This window comes from Mixophyes fleayi, chromosome 10, assembly GCF_038048845.1.
Source record: "Mixophyes fleayi isolate aMixFle1 chromosome 10, aMixFle1.hap1, whole genome shotgun sequence".
In the NCBI taxonomy this organism is placed as follows: Eukaryota; Metazoa; Chordata; class Amphibia; order Anura; family Limnodynastidae; genus Mixophyes; species Mixophyes fleayi.
In genome coordinates this window covers 43,263,804-43,288,602 of record NC_134411.1, presented here as the reverse complement: position 1 = coordinate 43,288,602, position 24,799 = coordinate 43,263,804, and the positions used below count along the sequence as shown (strand labels likewise).

Below are 24,799 nucleotides of genomic sequence, written 5' to 3'. Positions count from 1 at the left end.
TATGAAATAAAACAAAACAGAGAGTCTCCATGCAATACCATACATGTGTACTGAGATGGTTGGTACGGTGCAAAGTAGTTAGCACTGCTGCCTCACATGGATCCAATTGAAACCCAGACCATAATCCACTATTGTGGAGTTTGAAATTCCTTATTGTGCAAGGAAAGCTTCTCCTTAAGTGCCCCTGCCCAAATCCAGTCCAAAAAACATACCAATATGCTAATTGGCAAGTGATAAAATTGAGCCCAGTATGCATGTGTATTAGAGAATTTAGACTTGACACCTCACTGGGACAGGGATTAATGAGAATAGATAAATTGTTATTTGTAAAACACTGTATATTATTCAGCCATTATTTCAATAAAGGATAAACACCATGTTAACAGTATATAAAACAGATTTAATGCACAGCAGAAGAATTTACTGCTGCAGTATATTTCATATAAAAGGTAGCTAAAACAAGATACTAAACTGAAAACCTTATGAAAACATTTCTGCATGAGCTTGGGTGTGGGAATTTGTGGTGAATTGGCTAGCATTCTGGCTTTCAAGCACTTCAGTCTGATTTCACATGTTGTTGAAACCAAATGGCTTCTATTCCTTAGCAATCTGGTTATTAGTTTGGGATATTTTTAATCACGGGACAGTCTTTTAGAGTGGATGTCCACTTCTTGATTACTGTGCAGTTTCTTACTTTGTTTCCGATGATGGTTTTACTCCTATTACCTGAATCCTGGAACCAATTGCTGTGAGCTTGAAGTACAGGGCTAACAAGTCCATACATTCCACTTTAAGAACCTCAATCAAAGCATTCTTTTGAGCAATAAGGGAGACTTATGGGCAGCCTTACTCTCCCCAAGGAACCTATCAGCCTGATCACATCCTATTGGCACTCTGCTTCAGATAGCTGAGAACCCCAGGAGATTAGGCTCCTAAATTTGCTACAAGACTTGTCCAAAAGAGGATTGTCTGTGAAGTTGACCACACACAGCTTTCCAACACATTGACATTACTATATGGGTATGGGATCTGTTATACAGACACTGCTTATGCAACAGGATGTCAAAATAATCCAGTGGAAAAATGTAAATACATGCTGCTTTTTCAGTAATAATATCACACATAGATGGTGAGCTAGAGTTTCCTCCTACAGTGATTGTGAAGAGTAATGATAAACACTTCAATAAGGAATGGAATGCCAAAGACATTTTGGGACAGACAGGGATATATTTTAAATGTATTGTAGTAGTAGATTTTAGTCATGGTGCACAAATATACTGGAAAAGACCTTATATAGAAAACTCCCAGTGCTTCAATTAATAGATAACGAACCTGTGCATTCAATGCCACAATTGCAATTTTAGGGGTCTCAGCTGTCCTAGGCTACATTCACTGGAAGGGAAATGGAGCTTGAGCATTATTCAAAATCGAAATCCATTGATCACTTTGGCAAAAACTATTTTGATGCTGCTTATTGCTATCATAGTCTGCACGGTATACAGAGAAACCATACAAGTCATAGTAATCTAACCATTTGTATTTGGACAAGCAGCAAAGGGAAATACAATTTAGGTTGTTTCTATCTGGTAATAATATTTCAAATGGATTTCCTAACATTGTAATCTGGATTTTTTGTACTTTTAACTTTGTTCAACATAATAAAAATGAAAAGGTAAGATGTATTTTATTTTAAGAGAAATTGAAATGTTCATCCAATCTGTGTACGCAATAGTATAACACCATAATGAAGCAGATGAAAACAAATTATTCCAATAAGAAGATACAGCCCTATTGGCAAACACTGGTATTGCATTCCTAAAAGAATACTCAAATTGCCATTTCTACAGTTGGTTCTATGGTGTAATGGTTAGCACTTTGGACTTTGAATCCAGCGATCTGAGTTCAAATCTCAGTGGAACCTTGCTTTTGTTTTTTCTTAAAGATGTCATATGAAATGTGAACACAATTCAATATATGTAACTCTAGCTAGCAGAGACAAAAGAAAACAAATACAAGAGGCACAAAACAGTATTGTCTGAATAATCAGCTAAATTATTCATGCGGTAAGATATGAAATAAAACAAAACAGAGAGTCTCCATGCAATACCATACATGTGTGCTGAGATGGTTGGTACGGTGCAAAGTAGTTAGCACTGCTGCCTCACATGGATCCAATTGAAACCCAGACCATAATCCACTATTGTGGAGTTTGAAATTCCTTATTGTGCAAGGAAAGCTTCTCCTTAAGTGCCCCTGCCCAAATCCAGTCCAAAAAACATACCAATATGCTAATTGGCAAGTGATAAAATTGAGCCCAGTATGCATGTGTATTAGAGAATTTAGACTTGACACCTCACTGGGACAGGGATTAATGAGAATAGATAAATTGTTATTTGTAAAACACTGTATATTATTCAGCCATTATTTCAATAAAGGATAAACACCATGTTAACAGTATATAAAACAGATTTAATGCACAGCAGAAGAATTTACTGCTGCAGTATATTTCATATAAAAGGTAGCTAAAACAAGATACTAAACTGAAAACCTTATGAAAACATTTCTGCATGAGCTTGGGTGTGGGAATTTGTGGTGAATTGGCTAGCATTCTGGCTTTCAAGCACTTCAGTCTGATTTCACATGTTGTTGAAACCAAATGGCTTCTATTCCATAGCAATCTGGTTATTAGTTTGGGATATTTTTAATCACGGGACAGTCTTTTAGAGTGGATGTCCACTTCTTGATTACTGTGCAGTTTCTTACTTTGTTTCCGATGATGGTTTTACTCCTATTACCTGAATCCTGGAACCAATTGCTGTGAGCTTGAAGTACATTGCTAACAAGTCCATACATTCCACTTTAAGAACCTCAATCAAAGCATTCTTTTGAGCAATAAGGGAGACTTATGGGCAGCCTTACTCTCCCCAAGGAACCTATCAGCCTGATCACATCCTATTGGCACTCTGCTTCAGATAGCTGAGAACCCCAGGAGATTAGGCTCCTAAATTTGCTACAAGACTTGTCCAAAAGAGGATTGTCTGTGAAGTTGACCACACACAGCTTTCCAACACATTGACATTACTATATGGGTATGGGATCTGTTATACAGACACTGCTTATGCAACAGGATGTCAAAATAATCCAGTGGAAAAATGTAAATACATGCTGCTTTTTCAGTAATAATATCACACATAGATGGTGAGCTAGAGTTTCCTCCTACAGTGATTGTGAAGAGTAATGATAAACACTTCAATAAGGAATGGAATGCCAAAGACATTTTGGGACAGACAGGGATATATTTTAAATGTATTGTAGTAGTAGATTTTAGTCATGGTGCACAAATATACTGGAAAAGACCTTATATAGAAAACTCCCAGTGCTTCAATTAATAGATAACGAACCTGTGCATTCAATGCCACAATTGCAATTTTAGGGGTCTCAGTTGTCCTAGGCTACATTCACTGGAAGGGAAATGGAGCTTGAGCATTATTCAAAATCGAAATCCATTGATCACTTTGGCAAAAACTATTTTGATGCTGCTTATTGCTATCATAGTCTGCACGGTATACAGAGAAACCATACAAGTCATAGTAATCTAACCATTTGTATTTGGACAAGCAGCAAAGGGAAATACAATTTAGGTTGTTTCTATCTGGTAATAATATTTCAAATGGATTTCCTAACATTGTAATCTGGATTTTTTGTACTTTTAACTTTGTTCAACATAATAAAAATGAAAAGGTAAGATGTATTTTATTTTAAGAGAAATTGAAATGTTCATCCAATCTGTGTACGCAATAGTATAACACCATAATGAAGCAGATGAAAACAAATTATTCCAATAAGAAGATACAGCCCTATTGGCAAACACTGGTATTGCATTCCTAAAAGAATACTCAAATTGCCATTTCTACAGTTGGTTCTATGGTGTAATGGTTAGCACTTTGGACTTTGAATCCAGCGATCTGAGTTCAAATCTCAGTGGAACCTTGCTTTTGTTTTTTCTTAAAGATGTCATATGAAATGTGAACACAATTCAATATATGTAACTCTAGCTAGCAGAGACAAAAGAAAACAAATACAAGAGGCACAAAACAGTATTGTCTGAATAATCAGCTAAATTATTCATGCGGTAAGATATGAAATAAAACAAAACAGAGAGTCTCCATGCAATACCATACATGTGTACTGAGATGGTTGGTACGGTGCAAAGTAGTTAGCACTGCTGCCTCACATGGATCCAATTGAAACCCAGACCATAATCCACTATTGTGGAGTTTGAAATTCCTTATTGTGCAAGGAAAGCTTCTCCTTAAGTGCCCCTGCCCAAATCCAGTCCAAAAAACATACCAATATGCTAATTGGCAAGTGATAAAATTGAGCCCAGTATGCATGTGTATTAGAGAATTTAGACTTGACACCTCACTGGGACAGGGATTAATGAGAATAGATAAATTGTTATTTGTAAAACACTGTATATTATTCAGCCATTATTTCAATAAAGGATAAACACCATGTTAACAGTATATAAAACAGATTTAATGCACAGCAGAAGAATTTACTGCTGCAGTATATTTCATATAAAAGGTAGCTAAAACAAGATACTAAACTGAAAACCTTATGAAAACATTTCTGCATGAGCTTGGGTGTGGGAATTTGTGGTGAATTGGCTAGCATTCTGGCTTTCAAGCACTTCAGTCTGATTTCACATGTTGTTGAAACCAAATGGCTTCTATTCCTTAGCAATCTGGTTATTAGTTTGGGATATTTTTAATCACGGGACAGTCTTTTAGAGTGGATGTCCACTTCTTGATTACTGTGCAGTTTCTTACTTTGTTTCCGATGATGGTTTTACTCCTATTACCTGAATCCTGGAACCAATTGCTGTGAGCTTGAAGTACATTGCTAACAAGTCCATACATTCCACTTTAAGAACCTCAATCAAAGCATTCTTTTGAGCAATAAGGGAGACTTATGGGCAGCCTTACTCTCCCCAAGGAACCTATCAGCCTGATCACATCCTATTGGCACTCTGCTTCAGATAGCTGAGAACCCCAGGAGATTAGGCTCCTAAATTTGCTACAAGACTTGTCCAAAAGAGGATTGTCTGTGAAGTTGACCACACACAGCTTTCCAACACATTGACATTACTATATGGGTATGGGATCTGTTATACAGACACTGCTTATGCAACAGGATGTCAAAATAATCCAGTGGAAAAATGTAAATACATGCTGCTTTTTCAGTAATAATATCACACATAGATGGTGAGCTAGAGTTTCCTCCTACAGTGATTGTGAAGAGTAATGATAAACACTTCAATAAGGAATGGAATGCCAAAGACATTTTGGGACAGACAGGGATATATTTTAAATGTATTGTAGTAGTAGATTTTAGTCATGGTGCACAAATATACTGGAAAAGACCTTATATAGAAAACTCCCAGTGCTTCAATTAATAGATAACGAACCTGTGCATTCAATGCCACAATTGCAATTTTAGGGGTCTCAGTTGTCCTAGGCTACATTCACTGGAAGGGAAATGGAGCTTGAGCATTATTCAAAATCGAAATCCATTGATCACTTTGGCAAAAACTATTTTGATGCTGCTTATTGCTATCATAGTCTGCACGGTATACAGAGAAACCATACAAGTCATAGTAATCTAACCATTTGTATTTGGACAAGCAGCAAAGGGAAATACAATTTAGGTTGTTTCTATCTGGTAATAATATTTCAAATGGATTTCCTAACATTGTAATCTGGATTTTTTGTACTTTTAACTTTGTTCAACATAATAAAAATGAAAAGGTAAGATGTATTTTATTTTAAGAGAAATTGAAATGTTCATCCAATCTGTGTACGCAATAGTATAACACCATAATGAAGCAGATGAAAACAAATTATTCCAATAAGAAGATACAGCCCTATTGGCAAACACTGGTATTGCATTCCTAAAAGAATACTCAAATTGCCATTTCTACAGTTGGTTCTATGGTGTAATGGTTAGCACTTTGGACTTTGAATCCAGCGATCTGAGTTCAAATCTCAGTGGAACCTTGCTTTTGTTTTTTCTTAAAGATGTCATATGAAATGTGAACACAATTCAATATATGTAACTCTAGCTAGCAGAGACAAAAGAAAACAAATACAAGAGGCACAAAACAGTATTGTCTGAATAATCAGCTAAATTATTCATGCGGTAAGATATGAAATAAAACAAAACAGAGAGTCTCCATGCAATACCATACATGTGTGCTGAGATGGTTGGTACGGTGCAAAGTAGTTAGCACTGCTGCCTCACATGGATCCAATTGAAACCCAGACCATAATCCACTATTGTGGAGTTTGAAATTCCTTATTGTGCAAGGAAAGCTTCTCCTTAAGTGCCCCTGACCAAATACAGTCCAAAAAACATACCAATATGCTAATTGGCAAGTGATAAAATTGAGCCCAGTATGCATGTGTATTAGAGAATTTAGACTTGACACCTCACTGGGACAGGGATTAATGAGAATAGATAAATTGTTATTTGTAAAACACTGTATATTATTCAGCCATTATTTCAATAAAGGATAAACACCATGTTAACAGTATATAAAACAGATTTAATGCACAGCAGAAGAATTTACTGCTGCAGTATATTTCATATAAAAGGTAGCTAAAACAAGATACTAAACTGAAAACCTTATGAAAACATTTCTGCATGAGCTTGGGTGTGGGAATTTGTGGTGAATTGGCTAGCATTCTGGCTTTCAAGCACTTCAGTCTGATTTCACATGTTGTTGAAACCAAATGGCTTCTATTCCTTAGCAATCTGGTTATTAGTTTGGGATATTTTTAATCACGGGACAGTCTTTTAGAGTGGATGTCCACTTCTTGATTACTGTGCAGTTTCTTACTTTGTTTCCGATGATGGTTTTACTCCTATTACCTGAATCCTGGAACCAATTGCTGTGAGCTTGAAGTACATTGCTAACAAGTCCATACATTCCACTTTAAGAACCTCAATCAAAGCATTCTTTTGAGCAATAAGGGAGACTTATGGGCAGCCTTACTCTCCCCAAGGAACCTATCAGCCTGATCACATCCTATTGGCACTCTGCTTCAGATAGCTGAGAACCCCAGGAGATTAGGCTCCTAAATTTGCTACAAGACTTGTCCAAAAGAGGATTGTCTGTGAAGTTGACCACACACAGCTTTCCAACACATTGACATTACTATATGGGTATGGGATCTGTTATACAGACACTGCTTATGCAACAGGATGTCAAAATAATCCAGTGGAAAAATGTAAATACATGCTGCTTTTTCAGTAATAATATCACACATAGATGGTGAGCTAGAGTTTCCTCCTACAGTGATTGTGAAGAGTAATGATAAACACTTCAATAAGGAATGGAATGCCAAAGACATTTTGGGACAGACAGGGATATATTTTAAATGTATTGTAGTAGTAGATTTTAGTCATGGTGCACAAATATACTGGAAAAGACCTTATATAGAAAACTCCCAGTGCTTCAATTAATAGATAACGAACCTGTGCATTCAATGCCACAATTGCAATTTTAGGGGTCTCAGTTGTCCTAGGCTACATTCACTGGAAGGGAAATGGAGCTTGAGCATTATTCAAAATCGAAATCCATTGATCACTTTGGCAAAAACTATTTTGATGCTGCTTATTGCTATCATAGTCTGCACGGTATACAGAGAAACCATACAAGTCATAGTAATCTAACCATTTGTATTTGGACAAGCAGCAAAGGGAAATACAATTTAGGTTGTTTCTATCTGGTAATAATATTTCAAATGGATTTCCTAACATTGTAATCTGGATTTTTTGTACTTTTAACTTTGTTCAACATAATAAAAATGAAAAGGTAAGATGTATTTTATTTTAAGAGAAATTGAAATGTTCATCCAATCTGTGTACGCAATAGTATAACACCATAATGAAGCAGATGAAAACAAATTATTCCAATAAGAAGATACAGCCCTATTGGCAAACACTGGTATTGCATTCCTAAAAGAATACTCAAATTGCCATTTCTACAGTTGGTTCTATGGTGTAATGGTTAGCACTTTGGACTTTGAATCCAGCGATCTGAGTTCAAATCTCAGTGGAACCTTGCTTTTGTTTTTTCTTAAAGATGTCATATGAAATGTGAACACAATTCAATATATGTAACTCTAGCTAGCAGAGACAAAAGAAAACAAATACAAGAGGCACAAAACAGTATTGTCTGAATAATCAGCTAAATTATTCATGCGGTAAGATATGAAATAAAACAAAACAGAGAGTCTCCATGCAATACCATACATGTGTACTGAGATGGTTGGTACGGTGCAAAGTAGTTAGCACTGCTGCCTCACATGGATCCAATTGAAACCCAGACCATAATCCACTATTGTGGAGTTTGAAATTCCTTATTGTGCAAGGAAAGCTTCTCCTTAAGTGCCCCTGCCCAAATCCAGTCCAAAAAACATACCAATATGCTAATTGGCAAGTGATAAAATTGAGCCCAGTATGCATGTGTATTAGAGAATTTAGACTTGACACCTCACTGGGACAGGGATTAATGAGAATAGATAAATTGTTATTTGTAAAACACTGTATATTATTCAGCCATTATTTCAATAAAGGATAAACACCATGTTAACAGTATATAAAACAGATTTAATGCACAGCAGAAGAATTTACTGCTGCAGTATATTTCATATAAAAGGTAGCTAAAACAAGATACTAAACTGAAAACCTTATGAAAACATTTCTGCATGAGCTTGGGTGTGGGAATTTGTGGTGAATTGGCTAGCATTCTGGCTTTCAAGCACTTCAGTCTGATTTCACATGTTGTTGAAACCAAATGGCTTCTATTCCTTAGCAATCTGGTTATTAGTTTGGGATATTTTTAATCACGGGACAGTCTTTTAGAGTGGATGTCCACTTCTTGATTACTGTGCAGTTTCTTACTTTGTTTCCGATGATGGTTTTACTCCTATTACCTGAATCCTGGAACCAATTGCTGTGAGCTTGAAGTACATTGCTAACAAGTCCATACATTCCACTTTAAGAACCTCAATCAAAGCATTCTTTTGAGCAATAAGGGAGACTTATGGGCAGCCTTACTCTCCCCAAGGAACCTATCAGCCTGATCACATCCTATTGGCACTCTGCTTCAGATAGCTGAGAACCCCAGGAGATTAGGCTCCTAAATTTGCTACAAGACTTGTCCAAAAGAGGATTGTCTGTGAAGTTGACCACACACAGCTTTCCAACACATTGACATTACTATATGGGTATGGGATCTGTTATACAGACACTGCTTATGCAACAGGATGTCAAAATAATCCAGTGGAAAAATGTAAATACATGCTGCTTTTTCAGTAATAATATCACACATAGATGGTGAGCTAGAGTTTCCTCCTACAGTGATTGTGAAGAGTAATGATAAACACTTCAATAAGGAATGGAATGCCAAAGACATTTTGGGACAGACAGGGATATATTTTAAATGTATTGTAGTAGTAGATTTTAGTCATGGTGCACAAATATACTGGAAAAGACCTTATATAGAAAACTCCCAGTGCTTCAATTAATAGATAACGAACCTGTGCATTCAATGCCACAATTGCAATTTTAGGGGTCTCAGTTGTCCTAGGCTACATTCACTGGAAGGGAAATGGAGCTTGAGCATTATTCAAAATCGAAATCCATTGATCACTTTGGCAAAAACTATTTTGATGCTGCTTATTGCTATCATAGTCTGCACGGTATACAGAGAAACCATACAAGTCATAGTAATCTAACCATTTGTATTTGGACAAGCAGCAAAGGGAAATACAATTTAGGTTGTTTCTATCTGGTAATAATATTTCAAATGGATTTCCTAACATTGTAATCTGGATTTTTTGTACTTTTAACTTTGTTCAACATAATAAAAATGAAAAGGTAAGATGTATTTTATTTTAAGAGAAATTGAAATGTTCATCCAATCTGTGTACGCAATAGTATAACACCATAATGAAGCAGATGAAAACAAATTATTCCAATAAGAAGATACAGCCCTATTGGCAAACACTGGTATTGCATTCCTAAAAGAATACTCAAATTGCCATTTCTACAGTTGGTTCTATGGTGTAATGGTTAGCACTTTGGACTTTGAATCCAGCGATCTGAGTTCAAATCTCAGTGGAACCTTGCTTTTGTTTTTTCTTAAAGATGTCATATGAAATGTGAACACAATTCAATATATGTAACTCTAGCTAGCAGAGACAAAAGAAAACAAATACAAGAGGCACAAAACAGTATTGTCTGAATAATCAGCTAAATTATTCATGCGGTAAGATATGAAATAAAACAAAACAGAGAGTCTCCATGCAATACCATACATGTGTACTGAGATGGTTGGTACGGTGCAAAGTAGTTAGCACTGCTGCCTCACATGGATCCAATTGAAACCCAGACCATAATCCACTATTGTGGAGTTTGAAATTCCTTATTGTGCAAGGAAAGCTTCTCCTTAAGTGCCCCTGCCCAAATCCAGTCCAAAAAACATACCAATATGCTAATTGGCAAGTGATAAAATTGAGCCCAGTATGCATGTGTATTAGAGAATTTAGACTTGACACCTCACTGGGACAGGGATTAATGAGAATAGATAAATTGTTATTTGTAAAACACTGTATATTATTCAGCCATTATTTCAATAAAGGATAAACACCATGTTAACAGTATATAAAACAGATTTAATGCACAGCAGAAGAATTTACTGCTGCAGTATATTTCATATAAAAGGTAGCTAAAACAAGATACTAAACTGAAAACCTTATGAAAACATTTCTGCATGAGCTTGGGTGTGGGAATTTGTGGTGAATTGGCTAGCATTCTGGCTTTCAAGCACTTCAGTCTGATTTCACATGTTGTTGAAACCAAATGGCTTCTGTTCCTTAGCAATCTGGTTATTAGTTTGGGATATTTTTAATCACGGGACAGTCTTTTAGAGTGGATGTCCACTTCTTGATTACTGTGCAGTTTCTTACTTTGTTTCCGATGATGGTTTTACTCCTATTACCTGAATCCTGGAACCAATTGCTGTGAGCTGGAAGTACATTGCTAACAAGTCCATACATTCCACTTTAAGAACCTCAATCAAAGCATTCTTTTGAGCAATAAGGGAGACTTATGGGCAGCCTTACTCTCCCCAAGGAACCTATCAGCCTGATCACATCCTATTGGCACTCTGCTTCAGATAGCTGAGAACCCCAGGAGATTAGGCTCCTAAATTTGCTACAAGACTTGTCCAAAAGAGGATTGTCTGTGAAGTTGACCACACACAGCTTTCCAACACATTGACATTACTATATGGGTATGGGATCTGTTATACAGACACTGCTTATGCAACAGGATGTCAAAATAATCCAGTGGAAAAATGTAAATACATGCTGCTTTTTCAGTAATAATATCACACATAGATGGTGAGCTAGAGTTTCCTCCTACAGTGATTGTGAAGAGTAATGATAAACACTTCAATAAGGAATGGAATGCCAAAGACATTTTGGGACAGACAGGGATATATTTTAAATGTATTGTAGTAGTAGATTTTAGTCATGGTGCACAAATATACTGGAAAAGACCTTATATAGAAAACTCCCAGTGCTTCAATTAATAGATAACGAACCTGTGCATTCAATGCCACAATTGCAATTTTAGGGGTCTCAGTTGTCCTAGGCTACATTCACTGGAAGGGAAATGGAGCTTGAGCATTATTCAAAATCGAAATCCATTGATCACTTTGGCAAAAACTATTTTGATGCTGCTTATTGCTATCATAGTCTGCACGGTATACAGAGAAACCATACAAGTCATAGTAATCTAACCATTTGTATTTGGACAAGCAGCAAAGGGAGATACAATTTAGGTTGTTTCTATCTGGTAATAACATTTCAAATGGATTTCCTAACATTGTAATCTGGATTTTTTGTACTTTTAACTTTGTTCAACATAATAAAAATGAAAAGGTAAGATGTATTTTATGTTAAGAGAAATTGAAATGTTCATCCAATCTGTGTACGCAATAGTATAACACCATAAAGAAGCAGATGAAAACAAATTATTACAATAAGAAGATGCAGCCCTATTGGCAAACACTGGTATTGCAGTCCTAAAAGAATACTCAAATTGCAATTTCTACAGTTGGTTCCATGGTGTAATGGTTAGCACTTTGGACTTTGAATCCAGCGATCTGAGTTCAAATCTCAGTGGAACCTTGCTTTTGTTTTTTCTTAAAGATGTCATATGAAATGTGAACACAATTCAATATATGTAACTCTAGCTAGCAGAGACAAAATAAAACAAATACAAGAGGCACAAAACAGTATTGTCTGAATAATCAGCTAAATTATTCATGCGGTAAGATATGAAATAAAACAAAACAGAGAGTCTCCATGCAATACCATACATGTGTACTGAGATGGTTGGTACGGTGCAAAGTAGTTAGCACTGCTGCCTCACATGGATCCAATTGAAACCCAGACCATAATCCACTATTGTGGAGTTTGAAATTCCTTATTGTGCAAGGAAAGCTTCTCCTTAAGTGCCCCTGCCCAAATCCAGTCCAAAAAACATACCAATATGCTAATTGGCAAGTGATAAAATTGAGCCCAGTATGCATGTGTATTAGAGAATTTAGACTTGACACCTCACTGGGACAGGGATTAATGAGAATAGATAAATTGTTATTTGTAAAACACTGTATATTATTCAGCCATTATTTCAATAAAGGATAAACACCATGTTAACAGTATATAAAACAGATTTAATGCACAGCAGAAGAATTTACTGCTGCAGTATATTTCATATAAAAGGTAGCTAAAACAAGATACTAAACTGAAAACCTTATGAAAACATTTCTGCATGAGCTTGGGTGTGGGAATTTGTGGTGAATTGGCTAGCATTCTGGCTTTCAAGCACTTCAGTCTGATTTCACATGTTGTTGAAACCAAATGGCTTCTATTCCTTAGCAATCTGGTTATTAGTTTGGGATATTTTTAATCACGGGACAGTCTTTTAGAGTGGATGTCCACTTCTTGATTACTGTGCAGTTTCTTACTTTGTTTCCGATGATGGTTTTACTCCTATTACCTGAATCCTGGAACCAATTGCTGTGAGCTTGAAGTACATTGCTAACAAGTCCATACATTCCACTTTAAGAACCTCAATCAAAGCATTCTTTTGAGCAATAAGGGAGACTTATGGGCAGCCTTACTCTCCCCAAGGAACCTATCAGCCTGATCACATCCTATTGGCACTCTGCTTCAGATAGCTGAGAACCCCAGGAGATTAGGCTCCTAAATTTGCTACAAGACTTGTCCAAAAGAGGATTGTCTGTGAAGTTGACCACACACAGCTTTCCAACACATTGACATTACTATATGGGTATGGGATCTGTTATACAGACACTGCTTATGCAACAGGATGTCAAAATAATCCAGTGGAAAAATGTAAATACATGCTGCTTTTTCAGTAATAATATCACACATAGATGGTGAGCTAGAGTTTCCTCCTACAGTGATTGTGAAGAGTAATGATAAACACTTCAATAAGGAATGGAATGCCAAAGACATTTTGGGACAGACAGGGATATATTTTAAATGTATTGTAGTAGTAGATTTTAGTCATGGTGCACAAATATACTGGAAAAGACCTTATATAGAAAACTCCCAGTGCTTCAATTAATAGATAACGAACCTGTGCATTCAATGCCACAATTGCAATTTTAGGGGTCTCAGTTGTCCTAGGCTACATTCACTGGAAGGGAAATGGAGCTTGAGCATTATTCAAAATCGAAATCCATTGATCACTTTGGCAAAAACTATTTTGATGCTGCTTATTGCTATCATAGTCTGCACGGTATACAGAGAAACCATACAAGTCATAGTAATCTAACCATTTGTATTTGGACAAGCAGCAAAGGGAGATACAATTTAGGTTGTTTCTATCTGGTAATAACATTTCAAATGGATTTCCTAACATTGTAATCTGGATTTTTTGTACTTTTAACTTTGTTCAACATAATAAAAATGAAAAGGTAAGATGTATTTTATGTTAAGAGAAATTGAAATGTTCATCCAATCTGTGTACGCAATAGTATAACACCATAAAGAAGCAGATGAAAACAAATTATTACAATAAGAAGATGCAGCCCTATTGGCAAACACTGGTATTGCAGTCCTAAAAGAATACTCAAATTGCAATTTCTACAGTTGGTTCCATGGTGTAATGGTTAGCACTTTGGACTTTGAATCCAGCGATCTGAGTTCAAATCTCAGTGGAACCTTGCTTTTGTTTTTTCTTAAAGATGTCATATGAAATGTGAACACAATTCAATATATGTAACTCTAGCTAGCAGAGACAAAATAAAACAAATACAAGAGGCACAAAACAGTATTGTCTGAATAATCAGCTAAATTATTCATGCGGTAAGATATGAAATAAAACAAAACAGAGAGTCTCCATGCAATACCATACATGTGTACTGAGATGGTTGGTACGGTGCAAAGTAGTTAGCACTGCTGCCTCACATGGATCCAATTGAAACCCAGACCATAATCCACTATTGTGGAGTTTGAAATTCCTTATTGTGCAAGGAAAGCTTCTCCTTAAGTGCCCCTGCCCAAATCCAGTCCAAAAAACATACCAATATGCTAATTGGCAAGTGATAAAATTGAGCCCAGTATGCATGTGTATTAGAGAATTTAGACTTGACACCTCACTGGGACAGGGATTAATGAGAATAGATAAATTGTTATTTGTAAAACACTGTATATTATTCAGCCATTATTTCAATAAAGGATAAACACCATGTTAACAGTATATAAAACAGATTTAATGCACAGCAGAAGAATTTACTGCTGCAGTATATTTCATATAAAAGGTAGCTAAAACAAGATACTAAACTGAAAACCTTATGAAAACATTTCTGCATGAGCTTGGGTGTGGGAATTTGTGGTGAATTGGCTAGCATTCTGGCTTTCAAGCACTTCAGTCTGATTTCACATGTTGTTGAAACCAAATGGCTTCTATTCCTTAGCAATCTGGTTATTAGTTTGGGATATTTTTAATCACGGGACAGTCTTTTAGAGTGGATGTCCACTTCTTGATTACTGTGCAGTTTCTTACTTTGTTTCCGATGATGGTTTTACTCCTATTACCTGAATCCTGGAACCAATTGCTGTGAGCTTGAAGTACATTGCTAACAAGTCCATACATTCCACTTTAAGAACCTCAATCAAAGCATTCTTTTGAGCAATAAGGGAGACTTATGGGCAGCCTTACTCTCCCCAAGGAACCTATCAGCCTGATCACATCCTATTGGCACTCTGCTTCAGATAGCTGAGAACCCCAGGAGATTAGGCTCCTAAATTTGCTACAAGACTTGTCCAAAAGAGGATTGTCTGTGAAGTTGACCACACACAGCTTTCCAACACATTGACATTACTATATGGGTATGGGATCTGTTATACAGACACTGCTTATGCAACAGGATGTCAAAATAATCCAGTGGAAAAATGTAAATACATGCTGCTTTTTCAGTAATAATATCACACATAGATGGTGAGCTAGAGTTTCCTCCTACAGTGATTGTGAAGAGTAATGATAAACACTTCAATAAGGAATGGAATGCCAAAGACATTTTGGGACAGACAGGGATATATTTTAAATGTATTGTAGTAGTAGATTTTAGTCATGGTGCACAAATATACTGGAAAAGACCTTATATAGAAAACTCCCAGTGCTTCAATTAATAGATAACGAACCTGTGCATTCAATGCCACAATTGCAATTTTAGGGGTCTCAGTTGTCCTAGGCTACATTCACTGGAAGGGAAATGGAGCTTGAGCATTATTCAAAATCGAAATCCATTGATCACTTTGGCAAAAACTATTTTGATGCTGCTTATTGCTATCATAGTCTGCACGGTATACAGAGAAACCATACAAGTCATAGTAATCTAACCATTTGTATTTGGACAAGCAGCAAAGGGAAATACAATTTAGGTTGTTTCTATCTGGTAATAATATTTCAAATGGATTTCCTAACATTGTAATCTGGATTTTTTGTACTTTTAACTTTGTTCAACATAATAAAAATGAAAAGGTAAGATGTATTTTATTTTAAGAGAAATTGAAATGTTCATCCAATCTGTGTACGCAATAGTATAACACCATAATGAAGCAGATGAAAACAAATTATTCCAATAAGAAGATACAGCCCTATTGGCAAACACTGGTATTGCATTCCTAAAAGAATACTCAAATTGCCATTTCTACAGTTGGTTCTATGGTGTAATGGTTAGCACTTTGGACTTTGAATCCAGCGATCTGAGTTCAAATCTCAGTGGAACCTTGCTTTTGTTTTTTCTTAAAGATGTCATATGAAATGTGAACACAATTCAATATATGTAACTCTAGCTAGCAGAGACAAAAGAAAACAAATACAAGAGGCACAAAACAGTATTGTCTGAATAATCAGCTAAATTATTCATGCGGTAAGATATGAAATAAAACAAAACAGAGAGTCTCCATGCAATACCATACATGTGTACTGAGATGGTTGGTACGGTGCAAAGTAGTTAGCACTGCTGCCTCACATGGATCCAATTGAAACCCAGACCATAATCCACTATTGTGGAGTTTGAAATTCCTTATTGTGCAAGGAAAGCTTCTCCTTAAGTGCCCCTGCCCAAATCCAGTCCAAAAAACATACCAATATGCTAATTGGCAAGTGATAAAATTGAGCCCAGTATGCATGTGTATTAGAGAATTTAGACTTGACACCTCACTGGGACAGGGATTAATGAGAATAGATAAATTGTTATTTGTAAAACACTGTATATTATTCAGCCATTATTTCAATAAAGGATAAACACCATGTTAACAGTATATAAAACAGATTTAATGCACAGCAGAAGAATTTACTGCTGCAGTATATTTCATATAAAAGGTAGCTAAAACAAGATACTAAACTGAAAACCTTATGAAAACATTTCTGCATGAGCTTGGGTGTGGGAATTTGTGGTGAATTGGCTAGCATTCTGGCTTTCAAGCACTTCAGTCTGATTTCACATGTTGTTGAAACCAAATGGCTTCTATTCCTTAGCAATCTGGTTATTAGTTTGGGATATTTTTAATCACGGGACAGTCTTTTAGAGTGGATGTCCACTTCTTGATTACTGTGCAGTTTCTTACTTTGTTTCCGATGATGGTTTTACTCCTATTACCTGAATCCTGGAACCAATTGCTGTGAGCTTGAAGTACAGGGCTAACAAGTCCATACATTCCACTTTAAGAACCTCAATCAAAGCATTCTTTTGAGCAATAAGGGAGACTTATGGGCAGCCTTACTCTCCCCAAGGAACCTATCAGCCTGATCACATCCTATTTGCACTCTGCTTCAGATAGCTGAGAGCCCCAGGAGATTAGGCTCCTAAATTTGTTACAAGACTTGTCCAAAAGAGGATTGTCTGTGAAGTTGACCACACACAGCTTTCCAACACATTGACATTACTATATGGGTATGGGATCTGTTATACAGACACTGCTTATGCAACAGGATGTCAAGATAATCCAGCGGAAAAATGTAAATACATGCTGCTTTTTCAGTAATAATATCACACATAGATGGTGAGCTAGAGTTTCCTCCTACAGTGATTGTGAAGAGTAATGATAAACACTTCAATAAGGAATGGAATGCCAAAGACATTTTGGGACAGACAGGGATATATTTTAAATGTATTGTAGTAGTAGATTTTAGTCATGGTGCACAAATATACTGGAAAAGACCTTATATAGAAAACTCCCAGTGCTTCAATTAATAGATAACGAACCTGTGCATTCAATGCCACAATTGCAATTTTAGGGGTCTCAGTTGTCCTAGGCTACATTCACTGGAAGGGAAATGGAGCTTGAGCATTATTCAAAATCGAAATCCATTGATCACTTTGGCAAAAACTATTTTGATGCTGCTTATTGCTATCATAGTCTGCACGGTATACAGAGAAACCATACAAGTCATAGTAATCTAACCATTTGTATTTGGACAAGCAGCAAAGGGAGATACAATTTAGGTTGTTTCTATCTGGTAATAACATTTCAAATGGATTTCCTAACATTGTAATCTGGATTTTTTGTACTTTTAACTTTGTTCAACATAATAAAAATGAAAAGGTAAGATGTATTTTATGTTAAGAGAAATTGAAATGTTCATCCAATCTGTGTACGCAATAGTATAACACCATAAAGAAGCAGATGAAAACAAATTATTACAATAAGAAGATGCAGCCCTATTGGCAAACACTGGTATTGCAGTCCTAAAAGAATACTCAAATTGCAATTTCTACAGTTCGTTCCATGGTGTAATGGTTAGCACTTTGGACTTTGAATCCAGCGATCTGAGTTCAAATCTCAGTGGAACCTTGCTTTTGTTTTTTCTTAAAGATGTCATATGAAATGTGAACACAATTCAATATATGTAACTCTAGCTAGCAGAGACAAAAGAAAACAAATACAAGAGGCACAAAACAGTATTGTCTGAATAATCAGCTAAATTATTCATGCGGTAAGATATGAAATAAAACAAAACAGAGAGTCTCCATGCAATACCATACATGTGTACTGAGATGGTTGGTACGGTGCAAAGTAGTTAGCACTGCTGCCTCACATGGATCCAATTGAAACCCAGACCATAATCCACTATTGTGGAGTTTGAAATTCCTTATTGTGCAAGGAAAGCTTCTCCTTAAGTGCCCCTGCCCAAATCCAGTCCAAAAAACATACCAATATGCTAATTGGCAAGTGATAAAATTGAGCCCAGTATGCATGTGTATTAGAGAATTTAGACTTGACACCTCACTGGGACAGGGATTAATGAGAATAGATAAATTGTTATTTGTAAAACACTGTATATTATTCAGCCATTATTTCAATAAAGGATAAACACCATGTTAACAGTATATAAAACAGATTTAATGCACAGCAGAAGAATTTACTGCTGCAGTATATTTCATATAAAAGGTAGCTAAAACAAGATACTAAACTGAAAACCTTATGAAAACATTTCTGCATGAGCTTGGGTGTGGGAATTTGTGGTGAATTGGCTAGCATTCTGGCTTTCAAGCACTTCAGTCTGATTTCACATGTTGTTGAAACCAAATGGCTTCTATTCCTTAGCAATCTGGTTATTAGTTTGGGATATTTTTAATCACGGGACAGTCTTTTAGAGTGGATGTCCACTTCTTGATTACTGTGCAGTTTCTTACTTTGTTTCCGATGATGGTTTTACTCCTATTACCTGAATCCTGGAACCAATTGCTGTGAGCTTGAAGTACATTGCTAACAAGTCCATACATTCCACTTTAAGAACCTCAATCAAAGCATTCTTTTGAGCAATAAGGGAGACTTATGGGCAGCCTTACTCTCCCCAAGGAACCTATCAGCCTGATCACATCCTATTGGCACTCTGCTTCAGATAGCTGAGAACCCCAGGAGATTAGGCTCCTAAATTTGCTACAAGACTTGTCCAAAAGAGGATTGTCTGTGAAGTTGACCACACACAGCTTTCCAACACATTGACATTACTATATGGGTATGGGATCTGTTATACAGACACTGCTTATGCAACAGGATGTCAAAATAATCCAGTGGAAAAATGTAAATACATGCTGCTTTTTCAGTAATAATATCACACATAGATGGTGAGCTAGAGTTTCCTCCTACAGTGATTGTGAAGAGTAATGATAAACACTTCAATAAGGAATGGAATGCCAAAGACATTTTGGGACAGACAGGGATATATTTTAAATGTATTGTAGTAGTAGATTTTAGTCATGGTGCACAAATATACTGGAAAAGACCTTATATAGAAAACTCCCAGTGCTTCAATTAATAGATAACGAACCTGTGCATTCAATGCCACAATTGCAATTTTAGGGGTCTCAGTTGTCCTAGGCTACATTCACTGGAAGGGAAATGGAGCTTGAGCATTATTCAAAATCGAAATCCATTGATCACTTTGGCAAAAACTATTTTGATGCTGCTTATTGCTATCATAGTCTGCACGGTATACAGAGAAACCATACAAGTCATAGTAATCTAACCATTTGTATTTGGACAAGCAGCAAAGGGAAATACAATTTAGGTTGTTTCTATCTGGTAATAATATTTCAAATGGATTTCCTAACATTGTAATCTGGATTTTTTGTACTTTTAACTTTGTTCAACATAATAAAAATGAAAAGGTAAGATGTATTTTATTTTAAGAGAAATTGAAATGTTCATCCAATCTGTGTACGCAATAGTATAACACCATAATGAAGCAGATGAAAACAAATTATTCCAATAAGAAGATACAGCCCTATTGGCAAACACTGGTATTGCATTCCTAAAAGAATACTCAAATTGCCATTTCTACAGTTGGTTCTATGGTGTAATGGTTAGCACTTTGGACTTTGAATCCAGCGATCTAAGTTCAAATCTCAGTGGAACCTTGCTTTTGTTTTTTCTTAAAGATGTCATATGAAATGTGAACACAATTCAATATATGTAACTCTAGCTAGCAGAGACAAAAGAAAACAAATACAAGAGGCACAAAACAGTATTGTCTGAATAATCAGCTAAATTATTCATGCGGTAAGATATGAAATAAAACAAAACAGAGAGTCTCCATGCAATACCATACATGTGTACTGAGATGGTTGGTACGGTGCAAAGTAGTTAGCACTGCTGCCTCACATGGATCCAATTGAAACCCAGACCATAATCCACTATTGTGGAGTTTGAAATTCCTTATTGTGCAAGGAAAGCTTCTCCTTAAGTGCCCCTGCCCAAATCCAGTCCAAAAAACATACCAATATGCTAATTGGCAAGTGATAAAATTGAGCACAGTATGCATGTGTATTAGAGAATTTAGACTTGACACCTCACTGGGACAGGGATTAATGAGAATAGATAAATTGTTATTTGTAAAACACTGTATATTATTCAGCCATTATTTCAATAAAGGATAAACACCATGTTAACAGTATATAAAACAGATTTAATGCACAGCAGAAGAATTTACTGCTGCAGTATATTTCATATAAAAGGTAGCTAAAACAAGATACTAAACTGAAAACCTTATGAAAACATTTCTGCATGAGCTTGGGTGTGGGAATTTGTGGTGAATTGGCTAGCATTCTGGCTTTCAAGCACTTCAGTCTGATTTCACATGTTGTTGAAACCAAATGGCTTCTATTCCTTAGCAATCTGGTTATTAGTTTGGGATATTTTTAATCACGGGACAGTCTTTTAGAGTGGATGTCCACTTCTTGATTACTGTGCAGTTTCTTACTTTGTTTCCGATGATGGTTTTACTCCTATTACCTGAATCCTGGAACCAATTGCTGTGAGCTTGAAGTACAGGGCTAACAAGTCCATACATTCCACTTTAAGAACCTCAATCAAAGCATTCTTTTGAGCAATAAGGGAGACTTATGGGCAGCCTTACTCTCCCCAAGGAACCTATCAGCCTGATCACATCCTATTGGCACTCTGCTTCAGATAGCTGAGAGCCCCAGGAGATTAGGCTCCTAAATTTGTTACAAGACTTGTCCAAAAGAGGATTGTCTGTGAAGTTGACCACACACAGCTTTCCAACACATTGACATTACTATATGGGTATGGGATCTGTTATACAGACACTGCTTATGCAACAGGATGTCAAGATAATCCAGCGGAAAAATGTAAATACATGCTGCTTTTTCAGTAATAATATCACACATAGATGGTGAGCTAGAGTTTCCTCCTACAGTGATTGTGAAGAGTAATGATAAACACTTCAATAAGGAATGGAATGCCAAAGACATTTTGGGACAGACAGGGATATATTTTAAATGTATTGTAGTAGTAGATTTTAGTCATGGTGCACAAATATACTGGAAAAGACCTTATATAGAAAACTCCCAGTGCTTCAATTAATAGATAACGAACCTGTGCATTCAATGCCACAATTGCAATTTTAGGGGTCTCAGTTGTCCTAGGCTACATTCACTGGAAGGGAAATGGAGCTTGAGCATTATTCAAAATCGAAATCCATTGATCACTTTGGCAAAAACTATTTTGATGCTGCTTATTGCTATCATAGTCTGCACGGTATACAGAGAAACCATACAAGTCATAGTAATCTAACCATTTGTATTTGGACAAGCAGCAAAGGGAGATACAATTTAGGTTGTTTCTATCTGGTAATAACATTTCAAATGGATTTCCTAACATTGTAATCTGGATTTTTTGTACTTTTAACTTTGTTCAACATAATAAAAATGAAAAGGTAAGATGTATTTTATGTTAAGAGAAATTGAAATGTTCATCCAATCTGTGTACGCAATAGTATAACACCATAAAGAAGCAGATGAAAACAAATTATTACAATAAGAAGATGCAGCCCTATTGGCAAACACTGGTATTGCAGTCCTAAAAGAATACTCAAATTGCAATTTCTACAGTTGGTTCCATGGTGTAATGGTTAGCACTTTGGACTTTGAATCCAGCGATCTGAGTTCAAATCTCAGTGGAACCTTGCTTTTGTTTTTTCTTAAAGATGTCATATGAAATGTGAACACAATTCAATATATGTAACTCTAGCTAGCAGAGACAAAATAAAACAAATACAAGAGGCACAAAACAGTATTGTCTGAATAATCAGCTAAATTATTCATGCGGTAAGATATGAAATAAAACAAAACAGAGAGTCTCCATGCAATACCATACATGTGTACTGAGATGGTTGGTACGGTGCAAAGTAGTTAGCACTGCTGCCTCACATGGATCCAATTGAAACCCAGACCATAATCCACTATTGTGGAGTTTGAAATTCCTTATTGTGCAAGGAAAGCTTCTCCTTAAGTGCCCCTGCCCAAATCCAGTCCAAAAAACATACCAATATGCTAATTGGCAAGTGATAAAATTGAGCCCAGTATGCATGTGTATTAGAGAATTTAGACTTGACACCTCACTGGGACAGGGATTAATGAGAATAGATAAATTGTTATTTGTAAAACACTGTATATTATTCAGCCATTATTTCAATAAAGGATAAACACCATGTTAACAGTATATAAAACAGATTTAATGCACAGCAGAAGAATTTACTGCTGCAGTATATTTCATATAAAAGGTAGCTAAAACAAGATACTAAACTGAAAACCTTATGAAAACATTTCTGCATGAGCTTGGGTGTGGGAATTTGTGGTGAATTGGCTAGCATTCTGGCTTTCAAGCACTTCAGTCTGATTTCACATGTTGTTGAAACCAAATGGCTTCTATTCCTTAGCAATCTGGTTATTAGTTTGGGATATTTTTAATCACGGGACAGTCTTTTAGAGTGGATGTCCACTTCTTGATTACTGTGCAGTTTCTTACTTTGTTTCCGATGATGGTTTTACTCCTATTACCTGAATCCTGGAACCAATTGCTGTGAGCTTGAAGTACATTGCTAACAAGTCCATACATTCCACTTTAAGAACCTCAATCAAAGCATTCTTTTGAGCAATAAGGGAGACTTATGGGCAGCCTTACTCTCCCCAAGGAACCTATCAGCCTGATCACATCCTATTGGCACTCTGCTTCAGATAGCTGAGAACCCCAGGAGATTAGGCTCCTAAATTTGCTACAAGACTTGTCCAAAAGAGGATTGTCTGTGAAGTTGACCACACACAGCTTTCCAACACATTGACATTACTATATGGGTATGGGATCTGTTATACAGACACTGCTTATGCAACAGGATGTCAAAATAATCCAGTGGAAAAATGTAAATACATGCTGCTTTTTCAGTAATAATATCACACATAGATGGTGAGCTAGAGTTTCCTCCTACAGTGATTGTGAAGAGTAATGATAAACACTTCAATAAGGAATGGAATGCCAAAGACATTTTGGGACAGACAGGGATATATTTTAAATGTATTGTAGTAGTAGATTTTAGTCATGGTGCACAAATATACTGGAAAAGACCTTATATAGAAAACTCCCAGTGCTTCAATTAATAGATAACGAACCTGTGCATTCAATGCCACAATTGCAATTTTAGGGGTCTCAGTTGTCCTAGGCTACATTCACTGGAAGGGAAATGGAGCTTGAGCATTATTCAAAATCGAAATCCATTGATCACTTTGGCAAAAACTATTTTGATGCTGCTTATTGCTATCATAGTCTGCACGGTATACAGAGAAACCATACAAGTCATAGTAATCTAACCATTTGTATTTGGACAAGCAGCAAAGGGAAATACAATTTAGGTTGTTTCTATCTGGTAATAATATTTCAAATGGATTTCCTAACATTGTAATCTGGATTTTTTGTACTTTTAACTTTGTTCAACATAATAAAAATGAAAAGGTAAGATGTATTTTATTTTAAGAGAAATTGAAATGTTCATCCAATCTGTGTACGCAATAGTATAACACCATAATGAAGCAGATGAAAACAAATTATTCCAATAAGAAGATACAGCCCTATTGGCAAACACTGGTATTGCATTCCTAAAAGAATACTCAAATTGCCATTTCTACAGTTGGTTCTATGGTGTAATGGTTAGCACTTTGGACTTTGAATCCAGCGATCTGAGTTCAAATCTCAGTGGAACCTTGCTTTTGTTTTTTCTTAAAGATGTCATATGAAATGTGAACACAATTCAATATATGTAACTCTAGCTAGCAGAGACAAAAGAAAACAAATACAAGAGGCACAAAACAGTATTGTCTGAA

General features: G+C 36.1%; 12 non-coding genes across 12 annotated transcripts; all 12 read left to right on the top strand.

Moving 5' to 3' along the window:
* Nucleotides 1-1,849: 1,849 nt before the first annotated feature.
* Nucleotides 1,850-1,921, top strand: TRNAQ-UUG (transfer RNA glutamine (anticodon UUG)). Its single transcript has one exon. It is a non-coding gene; the product is annotated as a tRNA-Gln (tRNA).
* A 1,997-nt stretch (nucleotides 1,922-3,918) lies between these two features.
* Nucleotides 3,919-3,990, top strand: TRNAQ-UUG (transfer RNA glutamine (anticodon UUG)). Its single transcript has one exon. It is a non-coding gene; the product is annotated as a tRNA-Gln (tRNA).
* A 1,997-nt stretch (nucleotides 3,991-5,987) lies between these two features.
* TRNAQ-UUG (transfer RNA glutamine (anticodon UUG)) lies at nucleotides 5,988-6,059 on the top strand. Its single transcript has one exon. It is a non-coding gene; the product is annotated as a tRNA-Gln (tRNA).
* A 1,997-nt stretch (nucleotides 6,060-8,056) lies between these two features.
* TRNAQ-UUG (transfer RNA glutamine (anticodon UUG)) lies at nucleotides 8,057-8,128 on the top strand. Its single transcript has one exon. It is a non-coding gene; the product is annotated as a tRNA-Gln (tRNA).
* Nucleotides 8,129-10,125: 1,997 nt separating this feature from the next.
* On the top strand, nucleotides 10,126-10,197 carry TRNAQ-UUG (transfer RNA glutamine (anticodon UUG)). The gene has a single exon. It is a non-coding gene; the product is annotated as a tRNA-Gln (tRNA).
* Nucleotides 10,198-12,194: 1,997 nt separating this feature from the next.
* Nucleotides 12,195-12,266, top strand: TRNAQ-UUG (transfer RNA glutamine (anticodon UUG)). Its single transcript has one exon. It is a non-coding gene; the product is annotated as a tRNA-Gln (tRNA).
* Nucleotides 12,267-14,263: 1,997 nt separating this feature from the next.
* Nucleotides 14,264-14,335, top strand: TRNAQ-UUG (transfer RNA glutamine (anticodon UUG)). The gene has a single exon. It is a non-coding gene; the product is annotated as a tRNA-Gln (tRNA).
* A 1,997-nt stretch (nucleotides 14,336-16,332) lies between these two features.
* Nucleotides 16,333-16,404, top strand: TRNAQ-UUG (transfer RNA glutamine (anticodon UUG)). Its single transcript has one exon. It is a non-coding gene; the product is annotated as a tRNA-Gln (tRNA).
* Nucleotides 16,405-18,401: 1,997 nt separating this feature from the next.
* TRNAQ-UUG (transfer RNA glutamine (anticodon UUG)) lies at nucleotides 18,402-18,473 on the top strand. The gene has a single exon. It is a non-coding gene; the product is annotated as a tRNA-Gln (tRNA).
* Nucleotides 18,474-20,470: 1,997 nt separating this feature from the next.
* TRNAQ-UUG (transfer RNA glutamine (anticodon UUG)) lies at nucleotides 20,471-20,542 on the top strand. The gene has a single exon. It is a non-coding gene; the product is annotated as a tRNA-Gln (tRNA).
* Nucleotides 20,543-22,539: 1,997 nt separating this feature from the next.
* On the top strand, nucleotides 22,540-22,611 carry TRNAQ-UUG (transfer RNA glutamine (anticodon UUG)). The gene has a single exon. It is a non-coding gene; the product is annotated as a tRNA-Gln (tRNA).
* Nucleotides 22,612-24,608: 1,997 nt separating this feature from the next.
* Nucleotides 24,609-24,680, top strand: TRNAQ-UUG (transfer RNA glutamine (anticodon UUG)). The gene has a single exon. It is a non-coding gene; the product is annotated as a tRNA-Gln (tRNA).
* The last annotated feature ends 119 nt before the right edge of the window (nucleotides 24,681-24,799 follow it).